General features: G+C 36.8%; 1 protein-coding gene across 5 annotated transcripts in view; it reads right to left on the bottom strand.

The window, feature by feature from the left end:
- PTPRK (protein tyrosine phosphatase receptor type K) overlaps positions 1-15,715 on the bottom strand; it is a 694,658-nt gene that overhangs the window by 342,575 nt on the left and 336,368 nt on the right. The gene's annotated exons all lie outside the window — the stretch shown is intronic.

Genomic DNA, 15,715 nt, shown 5'->3' on the forward strand with positions numbered 1-15,715 from the left:
GGAGTACATTCTGTCAACATTTCCAAATCAATAAATGCCAAGCCCTCAAAAAAGAAAGAAAAAAACAAATCCTTGTTCAAATTCAAGCTTTTCTTATAGACTTTTGTTGTTATAGTCAATACCAGAACTTCTCATGGCCTCTGTTTTAATACTGTGTGCTATAACTTTCCAAGAGAATGATTTAGCATGCAGCATTTCAAAGTTTTATTTGACTAGGGGCTTGTTAGTTCATGAAGATAAACAGAGTATTGTTGGACTGAGCATTTTGCGAGGCGTTTTAGGAATTGCAATAGAAGTTGATATTTAAAGTAGGAGTACAATATAATCAAATCTGTCGATTAGAAAGACGTTTGGCTGTAAGGATGGTTTAAATAAGATAGACTGGAAATGGACAGGTAATCTAGTAACAGTAGGAATGGAGAGATGAAAAAAAGAAAAGAAAATGAAAATAATGCTAAGGAAGTAGTCAATACAGAAATTAAAATGCAAACCCTTTGTTGTTGAGTCAATTCCAACTCATAGGGAACTTACTTACTGACTCCTTAATTCTGGGGAATGAGGAAGTGATATGTAGGACAACTCTCTGATTTCTGGCTTGGACCACCAGACAGGCAATACTGTCATTAGCCAGGATTAGGAACATAGAGGTACCCATTTGGGGAAGAAGATAACTAAGTAAGTTTAGGACATTTCAAATTTGATTTGCCTATGATACATACAGGGGTAAATGCTTAGAAGATAATTACACATATATGGAAGAAAAGAGATGGACAAAAAAACAAAACCATAGATTTGGAAATCAGCACCATGAAAGCGAGTAAGATACAGATTTGGAGTTTACCTGATGGCGGTGAATAAGATAGCCTCAAAAGAGAGAGATACTGAAAATGAAAGGCCAAGACTGAAAAGACAGCAAGAGAAAATAAAGCCAAAAAAGTATGGTTAAGACGTAATGGTCAAAGAAAGAAGTGCCAGTAGAGTGGCAAGTCAAGAGAGAAGTTTAAGAAGATAGAGGATTTTGCTCCCAGGTAGGGTGTCCCAGTTGAGGCATGTCTACACTCACACTAAAATAATTAGGAAAAAGTCTGGTAAATTACAGACCATAACTTTAAAACATCACTGGTATCTAGATGATCACACACATTTTAGGAGGAAGGGAGAGTCTCCAATGTGATCTGAAAATCACCAGCCATTTTCAGTTCCCATGGGTATATTTGCCAATTTTGGAATTAGGCTGTGGTTCTGCTTGGCAGAGATTCAGGGCCTCTGATGGGAGAAAATGAAAACAGTGAAGCTTGTTGCAATTGTGCAGAAATAGAACAATAAATTGGAAATTTGGGAGGATGGATTAAAAAGAAATTGTAGACCATAGTAAACCAAAAAATCCAAACCCATTGCTGTTAAGTTTATTTTGACTCATAGCTACTCTATAGGACAGAGTAGAACTGCCCCACAGGGTTTCCAAGGCCATAAATCTTTACAGAAGCCAACTGCCACATCTTTCTCCTGCGGAGTAGCTAGTGGGTTTGAACTGTCAACCTTCTGGTTAGCAGTCAAGCACTTCAACCACTGTGCCACCAGGATTCCTGCAGACCAAGGTAAATAATATCAAATATAGGAGAAAGATCAAGAAAAACTAAAATAAAAAAGTACCAATCAGAGTTAGCCATTAAGTTAGCCATTTCTGGTAACCTCTGCAGGAACAGTTTTACTATGTATTTGATGGGCAGAAGCTTGACTGAATGGACTGATAATAAGTAACATTTATTGAACACGCAGTGCATACAAGAGGCTCTTCTAAGCTAGCATGCACATTCAAGCTCACTTTTGCGTGCACTGTTTTTGTTATTCTGTCTATATATATACACACATAAACACATTTAATCCTCACTAAGATCATAAGGTAGGTATTACTTATATCCTTATTTTAACAAAATATTACACAACTTGACCAAGGTCTAAACAACTAACAAGTAGTAGAGCCAGGACTGGAACCCAGGCATTCTGCCACCAGGCATTCTGCCTCTAGACGTATTCATCACTCACTGCCTCTCAAGATAAAGAAACAAAGTGAGAGTATTTTTAATAGTCTTGAAAATTAAAGTCATTGTTAATAGCACACTGATTAAATCTTATATGGGATAAACCGCAATATCTATGAGCGTTAAACTACTCCCAATCTCATAGGATACTCTCACATCCACCCCAAAGCCTCCAACAGTGGGACAGAGTAGGATGGGGTGGCTCATCTCCCTTCCACTCACATCCATCATAACCTTCTCTTGTGTTACTGCTTTTCTATTTCAAGGTTGCCCTTTACGACTGTTGATTTCATTGCCGTAAATTTAATCCAAGAAGGAGGAGGACAGGGTCTGTGTGGGAAAAGAAATGCTTCACTATGAAAGGATGGATAATCACTGAACACAAAAGTGTGTGTGTGTGTGACATATTTTATACATGGATTCAGTACGAATGCACAACTGTCATGGCACTTTCTAAATACTGGAACAAGAGCTTGGCAAAAATTGGAGAAGAGAATCAAATATTTTAAATAACATATCTCTTGAGTCAACTGTGGTATAGGACACTTTCCTGGAGGTGAGAAAGGTTGAATTTGACTCCCTACTTTCCTGTTTACAAATTCCCCAGCAAATCATATCACCTTTAAGAGCCTAGTTGCAACTCCAGAAAATACAAACAGTTTTTATTATAAAGTTTTATATGGATTAAATGGTAGCACATGTAAAAGCACTATATAAGCCAAATGGTATAGTTATTAACATTGCTACTATGTGAAATTTGTACAAATATATCCCAGAAAAATAATTCTTATTTGCACTGGTCATTGAAAGGGAAGGTATAGAAAGAAAAAGTGAAAAAACCATATTGAAAAAAAAATGACGTTCTTATGGACAAATCATACAGCTGTATAATTAATCATTGTTAGTTATTTTCTTTCAATTTTGTTGTAATCAGCATTTGTTAAATTATTTTTACTTCTAAGTATATCTTAGTTTTACTTGCTCGAACTGTTTAACTTCCTTTGTTTCACGTAGGTGGTAAATTTAAACAAGATTACTGCACCCCGGGGAAAAATCTTCTTATTTCCATTGTGCTTCATTCACGACAATAAACTTACGTCTTTATTTAAAAGGAGGCAAAAGCATTGTTTTTTCATTAAAGGGTGGGAAAAACTGCTTCTCTTTTTATATAGTGACCTCATTTTCCTAGCTAAGGGCTGGCTTTACCTCATTAACGAAAGCTAGAGGAAATTTCTAAGATCAAATTCCTTTACCGCTAAAGATCTAATCAGCTTTATCACTTCAACAGAGCCCTCACCTTGTAAAGGTCTCTGTCCAGTCAGGAGAAACAAATCTCAATAGCATAATTATGCAAAGCTTGCCTGAGCTAATGTTCAGGTCATATCTAATGCTTGGTGTCAAGTAGTCACCCACCGCTTCCCAGAAGAAGACAGCAATGGAAGCCATACCAGCTGTCAACATTAACCCATCCAGGAGGCCAGCCTGAGAGCAGAATGAATGGGCTCTGCTTTTCATGCTATTCTCACTTCACTCTATTACCTGAAATAGTGAAGATGATGATTCTAATCAAATATGTGCTACTCCAGCAACATTCTTGGATTACTAACTAAGTGGAGTAAAGTTAAAGTAGAAAAAAAAAAATTGCAGGCCCTAAGAAACAAGGACAACTTTATTCTCTGGTAAAACTAAACTAAATACACATCTGCAGAGGAATACTAAACATATTGAAAATCTGAGCTAGATGTCAATAAGCCTGGGATCTAATTCTTGGTTTGCTATTACAGGTAACACAATCAATTTATTTAAACTATGTCTTTCTGCCTAATCTGGGCAATACTGGCCTCATCTATACCCGTATGTCTGTTTTTCATACTGTGGGGGCTTGCGTGTTGCTGTGATGCTAGAAGCTATTCCATCTGTATTCAGAGGCCAGCAGGGTCACCTATGGTGGACCCAATTCAGCTGAGCTTCCAGACTAAGGCAGAGTAGGAGGATGGACCCGGCAGCCTACTTCTGAAAAGAATTAGCCAGTGAAAATGTTATAAATAGAAGCAAAACATTGTCTGATATAGTACAGAAAGATGAGCCCCCCCCGGTTGGAAGGCACTCAAAAGATGACTGGGGAAGGGCTGCCTCCTCAAAGTAGAAAAAAAAAGTAGAGTCAACTTGAATTACATGGATAGAGTATTGTTTCCAGGACCTTCATTTGCTGATGTGGCACAACTCAAAATGAGAAGAAACAGCTGTAAACATCCATTAATAATCAGAATGTGGAACGTATGAAGTATGAATCTAGGAAAACTGGACATCATCAAAAATGAAATGGAACTCATAAGATCGATATCTCGATATCCCAGGCATTAGTGAGCTGAAATGGACTGGTATTGGCCATTTTGAATTGGACAATCCTATTTTTTTATGGCCTACTATGTCAGGAATGACAACCTGAAGAGGGACGGTGTTGTATTCATCGTCAAAAAGAACATTTCAAGGTCTATCCTGAAGTACAATGCTGCTAGTGATAGGACAGTATCCATACGCCTACGGGGATGACCAGTTAATATGACTATTACTCAAATTTATGCACAAAAAGCTAAGGCAAAAGATAAAAAATTGAACATTTTTACCAACTTCTGCAGTCTGAAATTGACTGAACATGCAATCATGGTGCACTGATAATTACTGGTGATTGGAATGTGAAAGTTGGAAACGAATAAGAAGGTTTGATACTTGAAATATATGGCCTTGGTGATAGAAATGATGTTGGAGATCATCCTTTTTGCAAACCAAAGACTTCTTCATTGCAGATACCTTTTTTCACCAACACAAATAGCAACTGTACACACAAACCTCGCCAGATGGAATACACAGGAATCAAATCAACTACATCTGTGGAAAGAGAGGATGGAAAAGCTCAGAATAAGGCCAAGGGCCGACGGTGAAACAGACCATCAATTGCTCATATGCACGTTCAAGATGAAACCGAAGAAAATTAGAACATGTCCACGAGATCCAAAGTACGACTTTGAGCATATCCCACCTGAATTTAGAGACCATCTCAAGAATAGATTTGATGCATTGAACACTAATGACCAAAGACCAGATGAGCTGTGAAATGACATCAAGGACATCATACATAAAGAAAGCAAGAAGTCATTAAAAAGACAGGAAAGAAGGAAAAGGCCAAAATGGATGTCAGAAGAGACTCTGAAACTTGCTCATGAACATCGAGTAGCTAAAGCAAAAGGAAGAAATAATGAAGTAAAAGAACTGAACATGAGATTTCAAATGGTGGCTAGAGAAGACAAAGTAAGGTATTATAATGACATGTGCAAAGAGCTAGAGATAGAAAACCAAAGAGGAAGAACACGCTTGGCATTTCTTAAGCTGAAAGAATTGAAGAAGAAATTCAAGCCTCAAGTTGCAGTCGTTAAGGATTCTACAAAGAAATATTAAACGATGCAGGAAGCATCAAAAGAAGATGGAAAGGTAAAAAAAACAGAGTTATTATACCCAAAAAAATTGGTCGACATTCAACAATTTCAGGAGGTAGTATATGATCAGGAACCAATGGTGCTGAAGGAAGAAATTCAAGCTGCACTGAAGCCATGAGCAAAAAACAAGGCTCCAGGAATTGATGGAATATCAACTGAGATGTTTCAACAAACAGATGCACAGCTGGAGGTGCTCGCTCGTCTATGCCAAGAAATTTGTAAGACAGCTACCTGGCCAACCAACTGAAAGATATCCATATTTATGCCTATTCCCAAGAAAGGTGGTCCAACTGAATGCAGAAATTATCAAACAATATCATTAATTATAACACGCAAGTAAAATTTTGCCAAAGTCATTCAAAAGGGATTGCAACAGTATATCAACAGGGAACTGCCAGAAATTCAAGCCGGATTCAGGAGAGGATATGAACCAGGGACATCATTGCTGATGTCAGATGGATCCTGGCTCAAAGCAGAGAATACCGGAAAGATGTTTACCTGTGTTTTATTGACTATGCAAAGACATTCAACTGTGTCGATCATAACAAATTATGGATAACACTGAAAAGAATGAGAATTCCAGCACTCAACTGTGCTCATGAGAAAACTGTACACAGATCAAGAGGCAGTCATTCAAACAGAACAAGGGGATACTGCGTGGTTTAAAGGCAAGAAAGGTGTATGTCAGGGTTGTATCCTTTCACCATACATTTTCAATCTGTATGCTGAGCAAACAATCTGAGAAGCCAGATTCTTTGAAGAAGAATGGGGCATCAAGATTGGAGGGAGACTCAATAACAACCTGCGTTATGCAGATGACACAGCCTTGCTTGCCCAAAGCGAAGAGGACTTGAACATTTACTGATGAAGATCAAAGACTACAGCCTTCAGTATGGATTATACCTCAATTTAAAATTAAAAAAAAAAAAATTTTTTTTTTTTTTTTTATAAAGAATACAAAAATCCTCACAACTGGACCAATAAGCAACATTATAATAAACATAGATAAGACAGAAGTTGTCAAGAATTTCATTTTACTTGGATCCACAATCAACACCCATGCAAGTAGCAGTCAAGAAATCAAAAGGTGCACTGCACTGGGCAAATCTGCTGCAAAGGACCTCTTTCAAGTGTTGAAAACCAAAGACATCCCCTTGAAGACTAAAGTGCATGGGACCCAAGTCATGGTGTTTTCATAGCCTCATACGCATGCTAAAGCTGGGCAATGAATAAGAAAGACTGAAGATTGACACCTTTGAATTGTGGTTTTGGCAAAGAATACTGAATATACTATGGACTGCCAAGGAACGAACCAATCTGTCTTGGAAGAAGTACAACCAGAATGTTCCTTAGAAGCAAATATGGTGAGACTATATTCCACATGCTTTGGATGTGTTATCAGGAGGGGTCAGTCCTTGGAGAAGTACATAATGCTTGGTAAAGTAAAGGGTCATGGAAAAAGAGGAAGACCCTCAATGAGATGGACTGACACACTGGCTGCAACAATGGGCTCAACCATATAGATTGCGAAGATGGCACAGGGTCCTGCCATGTTTCATTCTGTTGTACATAAGGTCACTATGAGTCAGAACTGAATCGATGGCACCTAACAACAACAACGATATCATGTTTGTCATGAAGATTAAAGATACATGTCAAATGATTGAATGACACGTGAAATACCATAATAGAAAATATGGCGATATTGAAAAAAATTTTAATTGCCCTTAATTTTCTTTACAGTATAGCACAGTGTTAAGAATCGAGGCTCTAACATCAGATATTTATTTAGTTCATACTCTTTAACTGTGTGAGCGTGGGTAAGTTATGTAAAATTTTCTAAATTTTGGTTTTTTTCTTTAATAAAAGAAACAATTAGTATCCACTTCAGGATCTCAGGGAGGATCAAATGAGATATGCACATGAAACCTTTACCATAGTGCCTGGTACACAGGGAGTGCTCTACACTGAGAAGTGGCACTGCTGCCACCTCGGAAATAAAACATCCACAAAGGACACGTGTAAAATAAAATTTCTTTCCATTCCCTTCTACTCTTTCCCATCAAAAAATAACTCTCACACCCAACTGGTGAAAAAAAATAGAATAAGGTGATAAAACCTACTTAAATTGGTGTTTTTGTGATTTGAATGGTTAAACACTGAGTTTTGCTAATGCAGAGTTAAAGGTAAATTACACATTTGCTTTCAAAGAATGAGTGTTCCAAAATGAATACACGCTTCTAAATACCTATGTCCAAATTTAGATAATGAATAAAATAACCATTTCTAACATAGACAAAGATGACTAAGGCTACAGATTCAAACATATCAGTGCTAATTTAAAAGCACATACATCTATATCCCTCTATACAAAGTGAGGCCTCAAAGTTAGGAAATGTGACTAACTCAACTTTGTGCCTACGAAGCTTATTCATAAAGCGGATATTCAACAGACTTTAGATGAACAACAACAGAAAAAGTGTGTGTATATATACACATTTATTTATATTTATGTACATATTTAAATATAATTAACTTCTCTTTGTGATATGAACTTAAAATATAGTTTCTCAAGGATTTGATCTAAAAAAAAAGGCCTTCTTTTATTCCCCCTCTCCCCCCAGCCATACTTTCTACCCTGCAGGATAGAGCAAGATGAGCCTGCAAGGAAGAAAGAGGGGACCGAGGGGAAAAAGTGTACAGAGATGTATAAGAGAAATTGGAGGTATAAAAGCCAATAAAAGATAATATTTGAAGGACTAAATGCTATTTAAACATCGAATAAAATGGAGACTCAAAATACCCCTAATTTGTGCCAATAAAATTATGAATGACAAAAGGATGAACCATTTACATGGAACAAGAGGAGTAGAAAACATACTGGATGGTGAAGGGAAGGAGACGTGGAGATAAACATAAAACATCCCTACAGGAAACTTGCCTGAATGGGTGGAGAGAAATTTGACTAAAGATGGAGGAGATTAAGGGAAACAGTTAAACATGTTTAGATGTTGATGAAGATGATTCCATTTGACAGGGGATGTTGAAGTGTACATGAGAGAGCAAAATGATAACCGTTAGCGTGAGATGGGATAGGATAGGATCCAAATTAGACAGCAAAGGGCTCTGCCTTTTTAAGTAGCATGAGAAAAAAAAAAAAGAACATATGAAGGGGTAGGAAATTTTGCAGGATTGGTAGACAAGGGATTTTTTGTTTTATGGCCTCAATTTTCTCAGCTATATATAAGGAATGGGCTGGTAAAATAGGGAGTAGGTGGTGTTAGAGATAATGGAATGAAGAGGAAAGGAGATGAGAATGTGAAAGGATATTAAAAAATATATATATGCTAGGGTTTCCATTCCCAGGAGTATTGTGGGCCCACTTAAAGTTAGTGATCAGGGATTCATAGTAAACCCAACCTACCATATTGTGTGATATTTTTAAAGCATTTGTTTAAATTTAAGTTCAGAAAAAGTGCATAGAAGAAAAGAAGCAAAGGAGCTTATGGAAATGGCAAAAGTATAACAAAAGTGATCACAAAAATGATCATCACATTTTGATGTAAGGATCAAGTTGATGAATCAGGAAAAGGCATATGTATGGACTGGGGCTTTCCATGAGGTTGCTAAATAATTTCAGGTACGAGTAAAAGGTGTAAATTGGATGGAGACGTGTTGTGGTTAGAAAGTGAGATGCTTAAATGTAAATATATGATAACTTTAAGCTATTACAATATCCATTTAACCAAGGCAGTGGGTTGCTGAGGTAAAAAGAGGAAGGCTATTTCTGGAGGCAAAAGGTGAAGGAACTACCATTGGAATTTCCACAAAGACAATGAAGTCTTCAGGATGATGTTGGGCCTTAGGAGTGAAGGGAACCACCCTAAATGATGCAAGTACCAAAATTTACGATGAATAAAAGAAAATGGTTCATAGTTCTGTGGAATAACAAGGGCGGCTGCATGGCAGAAAGGAAAGTAACTAAAATGGACAGAGATGTTTTCTCTCCACTGACCTGATTCTAAGTTATATAGGAACTAACACCTGCTATTTTAGAGGTTGTATAAGTGTCCTCAGGCTAGTCACAAAGAAATTGCAAATATAATTTAATAATTAATTGTATAAATAAATTGTTGATGTTTATCTCCCCCACTAAAATTTAAGCTTATTGAGGGTAGCGACTAGATTTGTATAATTCCCTATTCCATCATGAATTCCGAGAACCCCAAGGGCTGGAAAGCATTTCAACATATATTGGAGAAGACGACAGTGATAATACTAGCAGATTCTAGTTAATAGGCTTGTCTCAAAGGGTAAAATGGGATATGGTATTTAGTTCATTTTTACCTAACTTGTAAAACTGTGTTGACATAATAAAATGAGTCTCCCTTGAGAAAGTTCCAGATAATTTTCTCGAGCCAATTTAGAAATCATGAAAACATAATTACTTCCCTTGAATGTTTAAATAACGCTGTGAGGCCTAGTTTCTACTGATAGGCCCCAGAAGATCTAAATAGGACAAGTCAAACATCTATGTGAAAATGTCAAAATTTAGAATCCAGTCTCTTCCTGTTCACACTCAAACATTAATATACACATAACTGGCAGGTGACAAAAGAGACCAACGCATAGCCCATGGTCTCTGTCAGCCACTACAGCTCCTCTCACAGGCATTGCCAATTTGAAATTCTGCTTTTTCATCTAAGGATTAGCTGAAAGTGTCAGAGAAAAAGAGCTCTCCGCGTCAGATCCCGCATGTCGGGCTGGTTTGCCTACTGATTCATGTAATAGTTCACTTCTGAGAGTCTAAAGTTTAAAAGTGCCTTTAGTAATGGCCTTGGAGCTCTCTAAAACTAAGGACTTCTTAACAGTCTTTGGCTACTGGTTGCTTGTTTATTTAGTTCCGGAATGACTTACACACCTGCAATCGCAAAAGGTACGCAGATAAAATAGTCAAGCAAGGGAAATGCTGTTATATTTTTTAGCATGAAAGCTGCTTGAAGGAGAAAGGCAAGGGAAGGGAGGGGGTGAGAAAAGAGAACTGTTTCTAATTATATGCCAACTAAATATGGAAGGCAGTTAAAACATATAATCAAGCCCTAATCAATTCTTCATCTAAAATCCTTTCAAATTTCAGATTTTAGCTATCCTTAGCATCTCCAAGACTTGTAGCTACATATTAGATTTCCTGGGTCATGGGAATGCTCAGTTAAACTGTTATACATGAGATCTTGGCCCAAAACGTTCCTACAGATGTCCTTCAACTATATCCCTTCAACTACCTCAGGCAGAACTGATTCTAAAATGGAATTCAAAATCACTTATTTCCCTTAAGATGCCCTAGGACTAACTATGGCTAGTTCTTTAAAAGGACCATTCCTGTCCAGACTTCACAATCTACAGAGATTCCAAAACCAGTATTCTTTTTACCTGAATACATTCAGACTTTCAATAATTACAGAATTTGCCACTTCAGCAGGAGCTGCTGCATTTTTTTAGATATCCTTTCTCTCCCTCTCCCTCATTTATGTAAGGAGCCTGGGTGGCACGAGTAGTTTGTGATTAGCTGCTAAGCTAAAGGCTGGAGGTTTCAAACCACCCAGAAGAAGCTCCGCGAAAGGCCTAGTGAACTGCTTCTGTAAAGATTACAGCCAAGAAAACCCTATGGAGCATTTCTACACTATAACACATGGTGTCACCATGAGTCAAGATCAATTTGTTAGCAACAGGCTTGTGTTTGTGTGTGTGTTTAAATATATAGTGGGTAGTGGGCTATACACACACACGGACACACATGTGTCCACAGTTCGATAAATATATAACATTTATATAAACATCATTATAATAATGGCATAGTGACATAACTTGTTATCAGAATGTAAATACTATATATAGGGCACCAAGTATGTGTTAATAAAACGTCAAGGCATACAATTACAAAGGCTTTGGTTACAAAAATATCCCAAGGTTATTATTATATACATTATCATATATATATAATATATATTATTATATATTACCAACTGCTTAAGTGATGAGATAGACTACTGCATGATCTAACATAGGTAGCCATATTGGTCATAACAAGACTGCACTTGCATGATAAAGACCTACAGTATCCATCCAACTGCAACCCTTTTCAGAGGGAAAGCATGTTTGCCTGATAAACAGCAGAACATCAGCCTAAGTAAGCACACGCCAGTGTCCAGGAAATGCTAAAAATGGAGGACCACAGATCAAAAGGAGAGACTAAAACCTAAGACATTTCATATAAAAGTATACTGTATGAAAGAAAAACCCTAAGAAGGAGATTTCAGAGGGCTCCACGCTGAAATGAAAATGTACGCACAGTACATTCCTAGGCTTCAAATTAGCCTGAGGTGTTGGCTATCCCTAACGTAATCACCAAAAGTATCTGGAAGATCTAAATAAAGGAACTAACTAATCATTTTCAGAGTTTATGCTGGACTGTTTAAGTTCATAATAATAGTCTATTATTTATTTAAATAAAGTCTTTCTTCCTGAAATTTTGAACGTGTAAAAAAGTTACCAATGTTCTTTTAAATTTGCCTTAGACACAAACACAAGTTAATATATATCAAAAACACATGCCTTCCATACTATGGCTGAAGAAGACCTAGACAAACTTTTCATCTGTGAAAACAAATACACTAAAACTTGAACCATGAACGAATAATACTCACAAAATAAACCAAGAGAAGTTTTGTGTTGTCTGCATGCTCTCTATATCATTAACTGCCTTTGGAAAAAGTTGTAGATTCCTCTCTCAAAGTTTTGACATATGACCCTTATGATAACGTATACAGACACGCGCACACAGAACACAGACAAGTGCATGATGGTGTTAGACAGAACCTCAGTTCTGTGCCACAGACCTCAATTCAAATCCAGCTCTGATCTCATGGGTCACTGTGAGAATTAAGAGACTATGCACAATTTAGGATGTTCCCCATAAAGGTCAGCTCATTCATCCTTTTCTTTTCCTTCTCTAGGGACTGTTTCAGTCAAAGGTAGTGTCTTAAAATCCCAGCCAGTGGGAATAAGGAGAAAAGAGAGCAGTTGCCGGTGCCAGTGATAGAAACCCTTCTTAATTCTACTTTGCTGTGACAAATTCAGGACCACAAATACACCAACTTCCGCACCGCTAATCTTTAATGTAAAGTGCTTGAGATAATCCTACGCCCTTATCATTTAAATTACCCTTACATAATTCCCTTTCCTTTAGAATCCAATGTCTAAGAGTGGCGAGGCTGGCTGAGACTAGAGATCACACTATGTGCCCCACCTCTCTGTTCACTTTAAAGGCTTCCCTGATTCCAGGTTTCCCCGGTGGTATAGTGGTTAAGTGCTACAGCTGCTAACCAAAAGGTCGGCAGTTCAAATCCACCAGGTGCTTCTTGGAAACTCTATGGGGCAGTTCTACTCTGTTCTATAGGGTTGCTATGAGTCAGAATCAACTCGACGGCAATTGGTTTTTTTTTTTTTTGTTTGTTTTGAATTCCAGGTTAGGCAGGCAGACAGTCAGAATAATGTATTCCAAATGTCTCTTAAAATGTATTCAGAAGTAAACTGAAATAAGACCCACTATTCACAACACAGCATAATTTATGTCGCAATACGAGTTTAACAATAGTGAGGAAAAACCAAAAAGACATGTAGAAGAGGGAAATGAAACAAAAGTTAGCTGAAATAACCTAAAACATAAAAATTCCACTAAATACATTTTTCATTCTGTGGGTCTATCCTTAGGTACATAAGCGAGCAACTTATACCATAAAAGATTGGGTATAAAACTGAAAGAGAAGCAAAGGCTAGTAGAAAATTCATCAGGAAAATGTCATTTCTGTATCTTTACTATCAGAGCCTCACCATCTGGGTTATATTTTATGGTTAGTTGTCTGAGCCAAAAATAAAAGATGACTGGTTCAGGTTTCTATTTCTATCAACATGACACTGAATTACAGTACTATTTTTCCTCTCTTCCAGAGATGTGCCATTTGTCTTCCTAGAAGCCACAAGCAGAACCTTTTAAATTTTAGCACCAACATTCCAATCTTACACGTAGCAGAAGTAGATCACTTCACTTGCACAACTATATCTAAAGAAGTGCCTTCAAACACAGTAACTCTGTCCCTGCCAAATGTAAGTGAATCTCAAAAGGTCTAATTTATAATCCTGGTAATCAATTTAAAAAATAAAAATTAGTAAGGCAAACTGTAGGTATCATTACACTAAACATTTATTCACATATGAAATTCCTGACAGCATACACTTATAAGGAAAAGCAAGCCTTAGTAAATCAGGATGATTAATTGCTACTGAACTGATAAAATAACCAGATTAGTCTACATCCAGGCAAAATTGTACCAGAAGCTAAATTTGAGCTCTCACATGATGACTTCAACCATATTAATAAGTAATTGTTTTGTTAAAACCTCACGTAAAAAAAGAACTCTTTATTTATATAACATTGGTTTAAAAATTAAGTAATTTCAAAAGTTGTATAGCTTTCCCTCCAAAAAAATAGGCAAGGGTTGAGGTGGATGGAGAAAAATTTTTATACAAGGTTACAGTAACTAATATGAGGTATGCATAATTGGATTTAGGAATTGAAAACCTCATGAACTGTTTTGCTGTTTTATTTTACAAGTCAAATGGGCAAGAACAATGATGTCCTTGTATATAAGGATTAAAAAATATAATTATATATTATATAATTCATGATGTTACTGCTTATACCTGGAAAGCCTGGTAAAAACCAAAAATATTTACTATGAGAAGTAACGAAAGTAATATTTATATTACTACATAATACTTAATACTATGAAAGTAAAGTTTATTATGAGAAGACATGTTATCAGGGGGACCAGTGCCTGTAGAAACAAATCATGCTTGATAAACAAAACTCTTGGAAACCCTGGTGGAGTAGTGGTTAAGAGTTTGGCTGCTAACCAAACGGCTGGAAGTTCGAATCCACCAGGTGCTCCTTGGAAGCCCTATGGGGCAGTTCTACTCTGTCCTACAGAATTGCTATGAGTCAGAATCGACTCACTAGCAACGGGTTTGGTTTAACAGGTTTTGATAAAGTAAGGGGGCAGCAAAAAAGAGGAAGACCCTGGAGGAGAAGATCAATTAACACAGTGACCACAACAATGGGCTCAAACTTAACAATTATGAGGATGGCTCAGGACCAGGCAGTGTTTCATTCTGTTGTGCACAGGGTCGCTATAAGTCAAAACCAACTCGATGGCACCTAGCAACAACATGAGAAGTAATTAACAAAAAAATTTCACAGTTAGCTTCCACGGTGGAAAATAGTGGGGAATTTTAAGAGATAGTCTAGCACTACAACCAAAATAAAACCCATTGCCTTCAAGTAGATTCCAACTCATAGCAACCCTATAGGACAGAGTAGAACTGCCCCATAAGGTCTCCAAGGAGCAGATGGTGAGTTCAAACTGCAGTAGGTCCTTAAAAAAAAAAAAGGGTGTGTGCACACAAATATGCATCTCTATCTTGCTTTGACTTTTTTTCCGTAAAACAAAAAATATTCATTTGCTTATGATCGATAAACTAAAGTACATAATTTATTTAGCTCTGCAGAATATTAACTCAAATACCTGGCAATATATTAACTAAAATGTGCATGTATCATAAAAAAAAAAAAAAATAGCAATGGATAGAATCTTACTTCAAGAATCTTGTTAAAAAATTTTAAGGCAAAAAAAAATTATCTAGAATATTCAGAGTTTGCAAGAACTGACGTCTGAAATCTTAGCCAAAAAAGTAAGCAAAATGACATCCTTTTCCACATCATAAAGTCAACATTATTTTTGAAGACTACTCATACCCTCTTTGAGATTCATGCACTCAATAAAAACGGATTTTTTAAGACAAAGAATTTTAGAAATTATAACACTGACAACAAATAAATCTTGTGAACCCCTTGTACAATTACAAAGGCCTGAAACTACATAAAACAATGTGACTTATTCGTAGGACAATTCTCCTGCTCATGTAAGACAAAGAAATGGCATAAATTTGAGTTTTAAAGATAGATGGGGAGAGATAAAGAACTCTATCTTCACTGAGAACAGATTAAGAGCAAAGGAAGACTCACTTTTTTGGCAGGGTTTAGTTACAAGAGAGGAAAAGTGT

The sequence above is a fragment of the Elephas maximus genome, chromosome 1, assembly GCF_024166365.1.
Source record: "Elephas maximus indicus isolate mEleMax1 chromosome 1, mEleMax1 primary haplotype, whole genome shotgun sequence".
NCBI lineage: Eukaryota > Metazoa > Chordata > Mammalia > Proboscidea > Elephantidae > Elephas > Elephas maximus.